At 46.1% G+C, this 15,073-nt stretch overlaps 1 pseudogene; it reads left to right on the top strand.

Annotated features, from left to right (window-relative positions):
* The first annotated feature begins 4,222 nt into the window (after positions 1-4,222).
* LOC124985784 (E3 ubiquitin-protein ligase RNF4-like) lies at positions 4,223-4,729 on the top strand (annotated as a pseudogene).
* The last annotated feature ends 10,344 nt before the right edge of the window (positions 4,730-15,073 follow it).

The following is a 15,073-nucleotide window of genomic DNA, read 5'->3' on the forward strand; positions in this document are numbered from 1 at the left end:
AATGAGAACAAACTATTGCTATGAACAACTTCATGTATTGTCTAACATGAATGAAAAACTCCAGACACAGAAGAATACATGTTGCATGATTTATTTAGATGAAGTTCAAAAGCATGACTAATCTACATTAGGAGTCAGAATCACAGACTTTTGGGAGGTGGCAATAACAGAGTGGGCACAAGAAGTGTGGTTATCTCCTCATCTTTTGAAGTTTATATGGATGTGTTCACTGAGAAATAATTCATTGAGCTGTGAGCTTACAATTTGTGTTCTTGTCTGTAGAAGTTTTAAACTACCTAGGTGGACTGAAAATAAGAAGGATTCTGTGCACACAGAGCAAAAATAGCTTAAAGACTGTTAATGTGAGAAAGTAACATTGCAGAGAAGACAAAAGTCAATACCAATTGCTCGCCTCAGTCCCTCCAGCCCCAGGAGACAGCTCCACCCCCACCATGGGCCCCACTCCTAGGACACAGGCTGAGACCTGGGTGGTAAGACTGATAAAAGGGAACTGGTGGTTTGGGGAGGAAGAGGACACATGGTGTGGAAATAATTGCAAGTAAGATAGTGCTAACCACCAGAGACTTGGGGACAATTGCTGAGAAAAAGCAGAGAAAGTGTTGGGTTTATCTTAAACTCTGTAAGCCTCTATTTTTTGATCTTTAAGTTGCTATAATAATACTAAATCCACTGGGCTACCGTGAAGATTCAATGTGAAAATGTATGTCTATGTCAAAATATGAAGGTATAGTGAGTGCAGTGGTGCACCTATTCCACCAGAGGGAGCTCTTCAAACAACCTATTCTGCTAAACCCCTATAGAAAGAAAGTAATGCTATTGAAGCTGGGATTTTGCAAATAAGATGGGGAGATTGGGAGGCTCAGCCTTCCCATACTTTTCCTGGCCATCAGAAATCTGCTTACCTCCAAAATGAGTCTGCATAATAACTAGATATAGTGTCTGGGTGAATCGCCAGCATGGAATGGGCTTTGAGGGGTCACAGGCCACCTACCGGGCCTCCATCTTAAAAGTATCTGCTTAGAACCTCCTCCAGGAAGCATATGGCACCAAAAGAAGGACAAGAGGCACCCAGATGTCCTGAGCATATTCTCTCCCACTACACCTCAGGGCTCACCTCTGTGATGAAAGACAACTCCCACCTCTGAATTCCAGTGATGACTTCGACCTAGGGACATTAGCCCTGTCCATGATCAACTACACAAGGCTAGGAAGTACCATTCATAGCCATAGGACAGATACTGTATTTAATCCCTCTGAGTTGGCACTCAAGTAACCACTTGCTGTGTGACCTTGAGCAGGACATCTAATTCTCTGAAACTATTTTCCATATATAAAATGGGGATGAGGGCTGGGGATATAGCTCAGTTGGTAGAATCCTTGCCTCCCATGCACAAGACCCTAGGTTCAATCCCCAGTACCACCAAAAAAAGAAAAAAAGAGAGAGAGAGAGATGATAAGAATGCCTACCCATAGGGTTTATGAGAACTAAAGAAGATAATGCATGTTAGGTGCTGAGAACACTGCCTGGTGTGTAGCAAGCAGGTAATAAATGTAAGCTATTCATGTTACCCAGAAAACTCTTAGGGTGGTAAAATACCTTCTTACCAATGATCTGAGGAGGACATGGTAGGTGTTCTCATTTAACAGAGGAGAAACATGGTTCTAGGTGTTCAGTGACATCCGAAGGTCACGGAGTTAACTGATGGGCAGAAGTTGAGAGATGCAACTCTTTGACAGGAACTTCCCCAATAGCAACAGCTTTAAAAACTGTTTGTGGCCTTGGGTTGTGGCCAGTGGTAGAGCACTTGCCTAGCATGTATGAGACACTGGGTTCAATTCTCAGCACCTCATATAAATAAAATAAAGGTCCATTGACAATTTAAAAAATAAAAACTGCAAGTTCATTTGGAAGGAACGGAGTTGCCATACCCAAAGCAATAAGGCCTTGAGGGGCAGGAAGGTTATTTTTAGGTAATTGGGGTTGTGATCTGTTACAACACTGGGCAGGAAGAAAGGGAAATTGAAGGGTTAGCCTGTTGCCCAAGACAAAGAAGCAGCAGATAGTCTGGGTGTTTAATTTAGGACTCAAGCCCTGGGAAAGGGAGAGGGCCTTTATTATCCGGGCAGCGCATTAGGCCCCACATGGTACAGTTGCGTCTGCGCATGGTGTTAAAGTCCACGCTTTTGACTTAGGAAGCCTGGGTTTGGTGCCACATCCCTGCTGTGTGAGCTGGGGTGGGCAGTTGAGCTCTCACTGCCACGGTATCCTCATCTGAAAACAGTTTGCTGTTATGAGGTTCAAATGACGTGATGCGTGTGAAATGCCTGGCACACCACTGCTGCAGGAGGTCAAGTAGTACCTGAAGTAAAAAGCTGAAGGTGTGCATGTATTATTGCTTGAGGAAGGCGGAGCTGTGCCAGTCAGGTCTGATGTCTGTGAGTGCCGGAGGGAAGTGACCTCACAGAGGCTGTGGGGAGTGCGAGGCTCAGTGGTGGGCGCACTGGGAGGAAAGAGAGGTGGGGCTGCTTGGTCAACAGCAGGGTGACTGTGGCCAGGGGCTGGCTTTCAGACCATGTTCACAGAGACAAGTTGTCTTTGTTGAGCAACACAGAGACAAGTCATCCTGATTAAATGGTTTAAAACTAGTCGTGGAGGTGATTTCTTGTCATGGCAAGAGAACAGTGTTTTCTGTTGATAGGAATTGTCCCCCTGCCAGGTAACTGGTAGCACAAAACATTCACCCTTCTGGGAGTTATTTTGCTTTAACAAAGGAACCTTTGCTCAAGGAGGGAAGGTTTTTGGACTGGCTGGTATAAAATTTTGGCCTGACCCAGGCTGTGGCACTGAGGTCGCATTTGTTACCTCTCTAACATCCTGGGGCCAGAAAGTTCCCAGCACAGTGAAGTTAGCTGCTGGACAGAGGAACATGGAATCAGAAATGGGACCTAGAAGCCTAATTCCCAGTCACTTGTCCTGTACCCGAGATGTGAGGCATCAGTGGATAGTGTGGCTCCCCTGGCCACACCTCGCAACCACATTTTGTTCCTGTCTGCCTGTCTTTACTGAGGCCTTTTCTTTCTTTATCTCTCCTTATGCCTTCCAGTGAGCAGGAACCTGCATTGTCTTTTATATATATATATACATATATATGTATATATATATATGTATATTTTGTGTGTGTGTGTGTGTGTGTGTGTGTGTGTGTGTGTAGCTGGGAATTGAACCCAGGCTTCACCCATGCTAGGCAAGTGCTCTACCACTGAGCTACTTCCTGGCCCTTTTTGTTTTTTAGTACCAAGGAATGTGCCACCACATGCATGTGAGAACATCCTATTCTTGCCAGTCACACTCTGAGATTATCCCTGTGCTGCACGGGAGAACCCTGTCTTCGGTCTTCCTACAGCAGAGCCACCGTTTTAGGTTCCCCAGAGCCACCTGCCCACTTCCTCCCATGGAGCAAGGGATTTTGTGGGTTTTTTTTTCTTAATAATTATTTACAACTTTTTGAAAAACAGCTTTATTGAGATACAATTCATATATCACATACCATACACTTTTCTGTTTCTTTTTTTGGTACTGGTACTCTGTTTTTTTTTTTTTTTTTTTTTTTTTGGGGGGGGGGGCAGCGCTAGGGACTGAACCCAGGGCCTTGTACTTACAAGGCAAGCACTCTACCAACTGAGCTATATCCCCAGTCCCCCAGTTCTTTTTATTTTTACTCTTAGGGTCTCAATAAATTGCTGAGATTGGTCTTGAAGTTGTGATCCTCCTGCCTCAGTCTCCAGAGTCAGATTACAAGCCTCTTTACTCATTTAAAGTGTACCAATTGGAGTCTTTTTTTTTTTTTTTTTTTTTTTTTTTTTGCGGTACTGGGGATCGAACTCAGGGCCTTGTGCTTAGAAGGCAAGCACTCTACCAGCTGAGCTATCTCCCCAGGCCCCCAATTGGAGTCTTGCTTAAATGGGTCTCCTTATCAGCTTGCGAAGGTGCTTCCTCCGGCTAGTATTTTGGGGGCGGCTCCTGCCAGACAAGCCCAGTCCAGGGACAGGACTCAAAGATACTGAAATCTGCGTGGCTCCAAATTATTTGTAAACCAGAGGACGAATAACCAGTGGGCATGAGAAGTTGAGAATATTCTACTTTGCTGCAAACCTGGGTAGAGATCATTTCCCTTTCTGTAGGTTGGAGCCAAGGAGCACAATGAGTACAAGAAAGCGCTAGGGTGGAACAGTAAGTTCTAGACAAGCCCAGAAGTGAACTTGGGAAGCAGCCTCCACCCCTGAGATTTCCTTGGAAGCAGAACCCATAGAACTTGTGGAAACACCTGGCAATGAAATCGTGGACCTCACCTGTGAATCTTTAGAGCCTGTGGTCGTGGACCTGACTCACCATGACTCTGTTGTGATTGTTGACAAGAGGAGGAGGTCAAGGAGGAGCGCCAGGAGGCTGCACCAAGACCATGCTGACAGCTGCGTAGTGAGCAGTGATGACCAGGAGTTGTCCAGGGACAGAGATGTGCCCTCTGGTACTGTCAGTTGTCCCGACTGCATGGACAGATACTCAGAGATTGTGCAGAATGGACATCTCATTGTCTCTGCAGAGTGTGGCCACATCTTCTGTAGCCAGTGCCTCTGTGGTTCCCTTAAGAATGCTAACACTTGCTCAACTTGTAGGGAAAAGATCAACCGCAAACGGTTTTATATATGAAGTGTCAGAGCTGCTCAGGAGAGATGGATGGACAGATAGCCCAGCTTGCACTTCACATGGCATCTGCCTCCAATTTCCTGAGCTCAAAAAGACTTTTTCAAAACCAACATCTGATATGTAAACTCTTCTTTTGTTTCCAACCCCCTTAGACCCTTTTGTAATCTCATTTGATGCTCTGGATTTGGACCAGGGCCTTCCCCATCTGGTTCCGTATCTCTGCTCCTCTGGGGTGGTTTCATCCCGGAGCAGGGGGCTGGGGAGATAGCTCGGTTGGCAGAGTGCTTGCTTTGTAAGCACAAGGCTCTGGGTTCGATCCCCAGCACCCAAAAAAAAAAAAAAAAAAAAAAAAAAAACCCCAAAAAAAAAACCATCCCGGAGCAGGAAAAAGGGAGTCAGGACACTGCAGTTGAAAACTGTGGTTCCAGCCTTTCTGGGCCTACATTTGCCAAGAAGTTTCCCTGTTTGGAAAGCTTGCCCCATCTCTCCCAGGCACATGGCCTTCCCAGGCACCTGTCAGTTGGTCAGTCCATCTACTACGCAGTAACTAAGCCAGACATGGTCCACTTGGCCCAAGGGTCCAGGTGCAGGAGTGGCCCCCTGGAAAACCCAACCACAGGAACATTTTTCAAGAACTTCTGCAGGGCAATCCCTTGTTTCCTAAGAAAAAAAAGTGCAATAAAGCTGCTCTTGGGCTGGGGAGATAGCTCAGCCAATAGAGTGCTTGCCTTGCAAGCACAAGGCCCTGAGTTCGATCCCTAGTACCGCCAAAAAAAAAAAAAAAAAAAAAAAGCTGCTCTTTACTCCCTTACAGCAGTCCAGGAGATGCAGCACTGCCAGCGTCCTCTGCAAAGCCCTAATGTTGCCTGTGGAGCAGTGCCCGTCCCATCCTGTCTCTGCTCACCAACTGTTCTCAGGAACTTTACCCAGGCTCCAAAGTTCTCCACCTGCCATTCGGGGTCAATAGGGCAGGCATGTATTTGGGTTTCCTCTCTTTTCTGATAAAATCTGTCCTCTGTTGGCCACCTGCCCTCCAGTCCTCAGTTCAATTCCTACTCCCTACATCTACCTAAGCACAGGTACCAAGAGGTGGTGGCAGAAACTGTGGCCTTATCAGTCGCTCACTTCCATGCTTTGGCCAAGTCACTGGTGACCCCTGTTCACTTCCATGCTTTGGCCAAGTCACTGGTGGCCCCTGTTTCAAAGATGTTGGCTCATTGGCTCTGGCCCTGGCTTGGCTTCTCACTTCCCCCCACAAGTCGACACTTAATACAGAAGCTGCTCTTCTGACCAGCTGGGCTCTGATCCTTTGGGCTTTTGACTGCTCTATAGGTTTGGTTGGCAGAGCATGGTAGTAACTCTTTCTCTGCATAGGCCTGAGGACAACCTCTACTCCATAGGTGTGTGGGAGCCTCGGGTTCCCTGGGACATGACAAGGTGATCCAGGCTGCCCCTGAGGCACTGGGAGTTGGCTAGTAAGGGAGAGGGCTCACGGGCAATGCAGGCCAGCCTGTGCTGCCACACCCTCCTTCCTCAGAGGGCTTCAAGCCAAACCAACAGCCTTTTCATGCAAAACACCTTCCTGTGGGAAAGGGGCCCGTCTGGCTTTGCTAGCAATAACTGACCTTCAGTGCACTGTCCTGAAGGAGCAGAGACTCCGCAGAGTTCACTTTAGACGGGCTGAAGGAGCGCCCCTCCTCTATGGGAAAGAAAAAGATTTCAATCTTCACTCTGGCTTCTCAGCCGCCTGGCCCACTTCCAGTTAGTTGGAATGAGAGTCATAACTTTCCTCATGGAGTTGAAGAGGGTAGGAGCTTCTGTACTCATCGTAGTGACGTGCTGTGTGCCTGTCCCCCGCTGGACATCATGGCCATGAAGTCCCCTCTGTAAGGAATCCCACCGAAACCACGCCAGACACGGGAAATCACACAAGGGAGTTTATTAAGCAAACAGAGTGTCTCCCTGCAGGGTAAGAGAGAAAATGAGAGGAAAAGAGAAAGGAAAAGAAAGGGCGCGCGCTAGAGAGAGTGGAAAGCCAGGAGGAGAAAGAAAGTGAGTCGGGGGAAAGAAAAGCAAGAGAGAAAAGATGGCAGTGAAGCTATCTTTAAGAATCCCACCAGGCTAGCAGGGGACCAATAATGGAGAAGGATACTTGCAAGCTGACTGATGAACCAATAGCTAGCTAGGATGTTCACAGACTGACAGTAGTTGGGAGGCGGGGAAAACGGCTACACCAGAGAGGGCGGGAGAGCAGCTTTGTATTACACCCTCCATGTTTCATGGAAGTGCTCTTGTTAGGCTGTAGCAACAAACTGATTTCAAGGGTCAAGGTGACGGTGAAACCATCAACCCATAGATGTGGTGACACCCATTTAAAATTTTCTTTGTATTTTATCCTTAAAGACAACTTAAGTGACGGATTATAAAAGTTGCATTACTCCATTCTAAATTAAATTGGGAAAAAGTGCATTTAGTCTACTAATGAGAAACTGCAAATTAGGAAAAGACTGGTGTGGGAAAAAAAATCCCTTTCCTCAGTGTACATAGTTCAGCTCTTCGTTACATTTAAACTGTATCCACAGACATCAGTCTGTTTTGGACTCCTCTTCTAGTTTAAAGATGTAAATAAAACCATTAATTTAGACCAAAAAAAAGCGTACAAATTGTTTTTAGTATCTTCACAGATGTGTACAACTTGACCACATCACTTTGAGAACATTTTTATGACCTCAAAAAGAAACCGTGTATTCCTTATTTCTAACTTCAATCCTCTCAGCCCTAGAAAGCTAATCTTCCTTCTGCTGTTATAGATTTGCCTGTTCTGGACGTTTCACATAAACATAGTCATATAAATTTAGGTCCTTTTTTTTTTTTTTTTTTGGTGGTGCTGGAGATTGAACCCAGGGCCTTGTGCATGCAAAAAAAGCAAGCACTCTACCAACTGAGCTATTTCCCCAACCCCTTAGGTCCTTTGTGAATGACTTCTTTCATTCAGCATGTTTTCAAGGTTCAGTCATGCTGTAGTGTATGTCACTACTTTTTTTTTTTTTTTTTTTTTTTTTGATACCGGGGATTGATACTCAGGGTCACTCAACCACTGAGCTACATCCCCAGTTCTATGTTGTATTTTATTTAGAGACAGAGTCTCAGTTGCTTTGGGCCTCACTAAGTTGCTAAGGTTGGCTTTGCACTCAAGATCCTCCTGCCTCAGTCTCCCAAGCCGCTGGGGTTATAGGTGTGTGCTGCTGCCCCTGACTACTATTTCATTTCTTTTTATGGTCAATAGCATTCCACTGTGTACATGTCCCACATTTTATCTATTCACCTGTTGGTGGACATTTGGGTTGTTTCCACCTTTTGGCTATTGTGCATAATACTGTCATAAACATTCATGTCCATTTGTGTATGAGTTTTTGGGTGGATGTTCTCATTTATCTTGAGTATATAGCTAGGAGTGGACTTGCTGAGTTACGAACTCATTTAATGATAAGGAACTCATGTGGATTTCTGTTTGTGGTTCTTTCTTGCCCACATTTCTAAGGCTGAACAACCTGGAACCTGTGCCCAGTGCCAGCTCAGAAGGGCCATTTTCTTCCACTGCACTCAGAAATATAAAGGCCATTGATTTTCCTGCTGCACCCCAGTAAAAACCTTTAATAGGCCTATGGAAACCTGGTTACCTTGCCATCATCTGTCAGCTACCTTTAATAGCTTTCCTATTCACTGAGTGCTGACCTGAAGACACTTCTGAGGGACATAAAGTGTACTTGTGGTGGCCAGGAGAATACAGCCTTCAGATCTCACACAGCAAGGAGTTGGTTGGCCAGGGCCCCAGCTGCTTCACTCTGAAATCCCCCCAGAGACTGCACTGCCTGTATGCTGCCTCCACCTATGATTTAACATCCCCACATCAAGGCTACCCAGGCAGCAGCCCTGATCCCAGGAGACAGGACTCCTTGAAGGGTGACTTTGACTCAAGGACTCCCCAGCAGGCTGCTGATTTTTCCTTAGAAAGTACCTGCAATCTAAGATGCTTCCACCCACCCCCCTTCCTTCTCTCAGAGTGGCACTTGGCTCCCCCTCCCCATTTCCTGTCAAAGGCAATTCTCCTGACACACTTCCTCCAAGTCCTATCTTGGCAACTGCTTCTCAGAGATCCTGGACTAACACACTACCAACTGCTAGCCATTCACTAAACTCCAGAACATTTAGTGCAAATAACAAAGTGACTGTTTCGTACTCAACATTTAATCTAAGAAAATATAAGGAGACAGTTGTATGTGAACGGGGGTAGAAGGAGCAAAGACGTCTGTACACTGCCTGGCTTTGAGCATGGTCATCTTCGTGGCTTCACACACAGGGCCATGGTAGAGGGTGTGGTGCATACCGTGGGTCTCTTCTCAGACAGGCTCCATAATCCAGAAAGAAGGCTGTACTGAAGCTGGGCTGAGCACTCCAGCCTGAAGACAGGGTTTAGAAGTTGGGGGAGGGGGTGTTGTCAGGGGAGTTCTAGAGAAAGCCACTAGCCTGCCCAGAACTCTCCTCTTGCTTTGCTTTTCTGGTTCTGACTCTGTTCCTTCTTAATGGCGACTGCATTTCAAATCTCCAGAAAGCACAGCTCCTTTTCCTAGAAGCCAGTCATCAGCTTGACTTTCTCTCTCTCTCTCTCTCTCTGGCATAAATCCTCTCCTCAGACACTGCCAAGAGCTGAACATCTGGTGATGAGTTTGCAAGATGGTTCTGCAAGTAAAGACATGTGGTGTCTTCACAGGGAGTCCCGGGGCTGAACAGCATCCACCCTTCTTCCACTCCTCAGAGCCTCGCCCCACTCATTCTAAATCTGGGCCTTCACTGAATGTTCAGTACTTGATAAGGGAGTTATTTTTCTGTGGAGAAAATAAATGGAGAAGGAAGGCTGAGAGAAGCCTTTTCTGTTCTGGAAGGACAGTGAGCGTAATGACCGTGACTCCTGATTATCCTCTGAGTTTTCCTAACCCACAAGGCTTGTTGTTCAAAAACGTTTAGTCCTCAGTCAGACATGGGTGACACATGCCTGTAATCCCCAGAAAGGTTGAGGTAGGGGGATCACTAGTTAGAGATCAGCCTCAGCAATTTAGGGAGGCCCTGAGCAACTGAGACCCTGTCTCGAAATTAAAAAAATAAAAATAAAAAAGGGCAGGGGATGTGGCTTAGTAGTTAAAGAAAGAAAGGAAGTTCCCTGGAGCCTGAGAAATTAAACACTACTCTGGAAGGGGCCAGGGTGTTTATGGGGTGGGGGGAACATTTTGCCCTAAGAGCTCAGGATTTAGAGGCCTGCTTGGAGGAAAGTCTTGATCAGATTTTTTTTTTTTTCCTTTTGGCACTGGGGATTGAACCCAGGGTTGCTTTACCACTGAACTACATCTACGTTTCTTTTCATTTTATTTTAAATTTTGAGACAGGGTCACACTAAATTGTTGAGGCTGGCCTTGAACTTGTCAACCTCCTGCCTCAGCCTCCTGAGTGTCTTGGATTACAGGATTACAGGTGCTAGCCTTACTCACCCCCCAAACCCAGGTCCTCATGTATACTAGGCAAACACTCTACTGCTGAGCTACATCCTGGCTCCCAGTTTGAATTTTTTCATTAGGGTTTATTACTGATGAGTATCCCTTGCCTGAGATGACTGCTGAGAGGACATGGAGCATGGATCTGCCACCTCTATCCCCACAGATAGGTGGAATTAGTTAGACCCAGTTGCTGCCTACAGGGCAGAAAAGCAGGCAGTGCCCTGTAGGGAATCCTTGGGTGCTTTCAGGAGGGGTTGGGGAGGATGATGGATGTGCTAGACCTTAGCTGTAATCAGATCCTTTCCACCTGTTTTGTTCTCAGGACTGTGAATACTCCCCTATGTCTTCCAGAGTTTTAAAAGCCCAGGAAGCAGCCCTGACACATGTCTTTGTATCTTGTGTTCAAAAGAGATAAGACTAAAATTGAAGTGGAGGATGAAATACACTGATTTATTCCTACCTTTTACTGACATTTAAGAAATCTTGGTTTGGTAAGCTTTAAGCTTCTTAGATTTGAGGTGTTGTGATAGGCACTGAGTGGGGTCCCATATTTACCAAGGAATTCTGTTTCTGGCTGCCTGGCCTTCAGGTCCTTGCCACATGGGCAGGCATGGCCTCCCAGTCCCTCTCTCTCTGGATCTCTGTGCACCTGTCTCTCTCTTCTCACACAGCAAGTCCCAACATTGAGGCCCTTCCCCATGGATCACCTCTGACTTGTTACTGATAAATCTGGTCTCCTGCTCATCTCCTGATCTTTTGAATGGTTCCCCTCACTTTCCTTATCTTTCTGATGTGAACTGGAGTGGCAGGAGGTGGGCACTTGTAGTGGAGGACTGTTGAGGTCTCACCCAGTTCTGACACCCAGGGATATCCAGGGACACTATGAAGGGCAAAGGATATTTCCACCTGCATGTGTGTGGATGTATAAAATAGTTAAGATGTGGCACCCATCCTCAAGGAATTTGCAGTTGAATAGATTCATGAAAAAAAAAAGTGAGGAAGCCAAGCATTGTGGTACACACCTGTAATCCCAGGTGCTCAGGAGGCGGAGGCAGGAGGATCATGAGTTCCAGGCCAGTCTGGGCAATTTAGCAGCAACTTGTCTTGAAATAATAAAGGCTGGGGATGTAGTTCAATGGTGGAGTAATTGCCTAGCATGTGTGCGACCCGATTTCAATACCCAGTACTGCAAAACAAAAACATACAGCAAAAAACTAGTTAACTCCGAGGTAATTTAGTCCAAGGTAAATATTCTGTGAGGCACAGAATTATCAGAGTTCATCACAGTTTCAAGGAGATAAGAGATTCCTTCTGGAGGTAGAGGGGGTTGGTGAAGGAAATAAAGCAGATTCCTTAGTTCTTTCCTAGGGCTGGGACTGATACCATTGGCCTCCTGCCCAAAGAATTCTACTTATCTGTCTTGCTCTTATTCCTGCAGGCAAGCCATCCCCTATCAGGCATCCTGCTGGGAGGGAAGCCTGTCTAAGGGCTCCCAGGCTTACAAACTCTGAATTGGTGGTCTTCATTAAGTCTTGTTTGTCGCCTTGATCTCAGTACCAACAATATTTATTATTAATATAATGCCATTAATATTTATTATCATTTATGATTGGTTACTAGACACAGCACCAAGTTCTTTCCATGCACCATTTTATTTCTCATGACACTGGTGTATGTGTGTTTGCAGTGGGGAGTACTGGGGATTGAACCTGGGGCGCTTAACCACTGAGCCACATCCCCAGCCCTTTTTGAGACAGGATCTCATAAGTTGTTTAGGATCTCACTAAGTTGCTGAGGCTGAACTTGAACTTGATCCTCTTGCCTCAGCCTCAGCCTCCCAAGTCCTTGGGATTATGGACATGCACCGCCATGCCTAACCATGGTGGATATGGATATGATTATTGCCCCAGTTCACAAATGAGGAAACTGAGAACGAGAAGTTGAGTTAGCATCAAAGGTTCTAGCCGGAAACTGAGATGTATTTAAAATTAGGTTTCCAATGGCATCTTCCTCCTATTCACACTTCCTAGTCCTTACAGAAATGGGAGACTGACTAGAGGAGGACACAGGAATCTTGAATTTCTTGAGAGTGGAGGGTGGTGAGGAGAAAGGGAGTAGGAGTCAGGGATAGAGGTCAAGGTGGAGGGACAAAAAGTCCAGTCAGAAAAGCCAAGGTTAAGCCAGGCACAGTGGTGCATGCCTGTAATCACAGTGGTTTGGAAGGCTGAGGCAGGAGGGTCTTGAGTTCAAAGCCAGCCTCAGCAACTTAGTGCATCCCTAAGCAACTCAGTCAGACCTTGTCTCTAAATAAAATATAAAAAGGGCTGGGGGTGTAGTTCAGTGTTTAAGCACCCCTGGGTTCAATCCCTAGTACAAAAAAAGTCACAGTTATGGTCAGAGGAACTACCCCTGGGAGGGCCTGCATATCAGAGCAGGATGACCAAGCAGCAGGGAAGACTGGAGGAGGAATTTCCTAAGAGGGAGTCTTCCCAGCATCCCCAGGGTGGGTGGCCAGGAGTCCTTTGAGGTCAGTTCTAGCTGTGCAGCCCTGGAGTCCCGTGCGTTTCTGGTTGCAGCTTTTAGGGCTGCACCTCCTCCTAGTCATCTCTGACCCTGAATTCCATCTTCTCCCAACTGCAGAAGAGGGAGGCAATGGAGTGCTCTTGTTAGAATGCCGACTAGGTCATTGAACTGCCTGGGTTTGAGTCCTGGTGTCTCCTCCACTTCCTACTGTGACTTTGTACACAGTCTTTCTCTGTTTCCTCATCTGTGGAACAGAACTGTATGAGTACCTACATGATATGAATTGCTGGAGGGTTGAGATAATAAACTCGACATATTAAACTTCCACAAACAGTAGCTATTATAATTTATCTACAAATTGTCTTACGTGTTTTGATTTTTGAAGTTCTGAAAGTGCCTTTTCTTTGCTTCTCAAATCTTTTCCACCCTTTGGGGTCAACAAATACTCAAAATGCAACGAAAATATGAAGGTTGAAGAGAAAAGTATAGGTGAGAGTATGGACTTGGGAGCCAGTTAGCCTAGGCTTGGATTCTGCTTCCAGTAACCTTGGGCAAATGACCTTATCCTCAGTTTTCTAATCTGTTTAGTGGGGAGTGTCTGTTTCAGGGGGTCATTGTGAAGACAGGAGGAGTGAATGAGTTAGTGTTTGTAAAGTCCTTAACAAGGCTGCTAGGCATGTAGTAGGTATTTTACCAGTGCATGCCAAAAATCTATCTTTTTTTTTTTATTGGTACCAGGGATTGGATTCAGGAATGCTCTACCACAATCCCAACACCCTTAGCGCCCAATCCGACTCCCTGGCCCTTTTTTCTTACTTATTTTTTGGAAATGGGGATTTAACCCAGCACTGCTTTATCACTGATTCACACCCCCAGTCCTTTTTATTTTTCATTTTGAAAAAAAAAAAAAAAAAATCTCACTAAGTTGCTTAGGGTCTCACTAAATTTGTGAGTCTGGCTTTGAACTTGCAATCCTCCTACCTCAGCCTCTGGAGTTGCTGGGATTACAAGTGTGCACCACCTACCCTGGTTAAAATCTTTTCTAGGCTTTCTGTCAAAATATAGCAAGCAGGGGTTGGGATATAGCTTAGTTGGTAGAGTGCTTGCTTTGCAAGTACAAGGCCCTGGGTTCAATCTCGTGCACTGGGGAAAAAAAAAAAAAAGAAAGAAAAAGAAAAAAAAAATACAGCAAGCGGCACAATTTTGTTTACTGTTCAAATGTGGGTCTTACTTGATCTCTGCTTGCAGTGAAGGACAGGAATTCGAGTCATCCTCACTGCTTGGCACATGTTTAGTGTTCATTAAAATAGTTAGATCGAAATAAAGTAGGAGGAAGGGATCTGTGCAGGAGAAAGCTGCCCAGACGGGTAGATATTTAAACTACTGATTGGGGCAAGAAGAGGCCGGACAGTGACCAGATTCCACCACTTCCCAGAATGTCTGAAGGGGCCTTAGCTTTTGCTTCATGGCTGTAGGAAGAAACATCAACGCCAAGCTGTGGACAAGGATTGGATCAACAGCCCTGTGTCAGATACAGAGCAGGGTATGGAAGCAGCAGAATTAGGATCCTCACCTGTGAAGTAAGTAAAAGACCAGTATCCTGGTCTTTGAAATGGCAACAACTTTGTTTTTCTCCTTTTGTGGTACTGGGGATTGAACGAAGAACTTTCCACAAGCTAGGTCAGCACTCTACCACGGAGCTACATTCACAGGCTTTGAGACAGAGTCTCAAAGTTTTCTCTTAAGTTTCCCAGACTGGTCTTGCGATCCTCCAGCTTGTCTCCCGAGTAGATGGATGACAGTATGTGCCACACGCCTGGCGCAACTTCCACTGTATGCTGAGCACTTCCAGGTAGAACTGATTTAGGTACCAGGTAGGAATTATGAGATCCATTTTACAGCTGAGGTGGAGATAGGTTTTGTGACCTGTCCGAGATTCTAAGTAAATAAAATGAATGAGTGAAACTTCGAACGCAGTTGTGAATCAAACTGTGTACAACTGGGACAATAACCTGGCGGGGTTACCTAGCGGTTCACTGGATAAGGGCTCAAGAAAGGCCACAGCAAGAGAAGAGCGCCGCCCAACCCAAGCACCAGGCAGTGTGCGAGCCCAAGGCCTGCCGCCCTGTGCTTACGTGCACTCCGTGACCGCCGCGGCTGACGCGGGGCCGACAGCGGAGGGCGCATGCGCCCTGGAGTTCCGGAGCGCGCCCCCTCCCTAAACTGGCTACAGCTTAGGCAGAGGACGCATGCGTACACCTGGCGGGCGGCGGGC

Source organism: Sciurus carolinensis, chromosome 5, assembly GCF_902686445.1.
Source record: "Sciurus carolinensis chromosome 5, mSciCar1.2, whole genome shotgun sequence".
Lineage (NCBI taxonomy): Eukaryota > Metazoa > Chordata > Mammalia > Rodentia > Sciuridae > Sciurus > Sciurus carolinensis.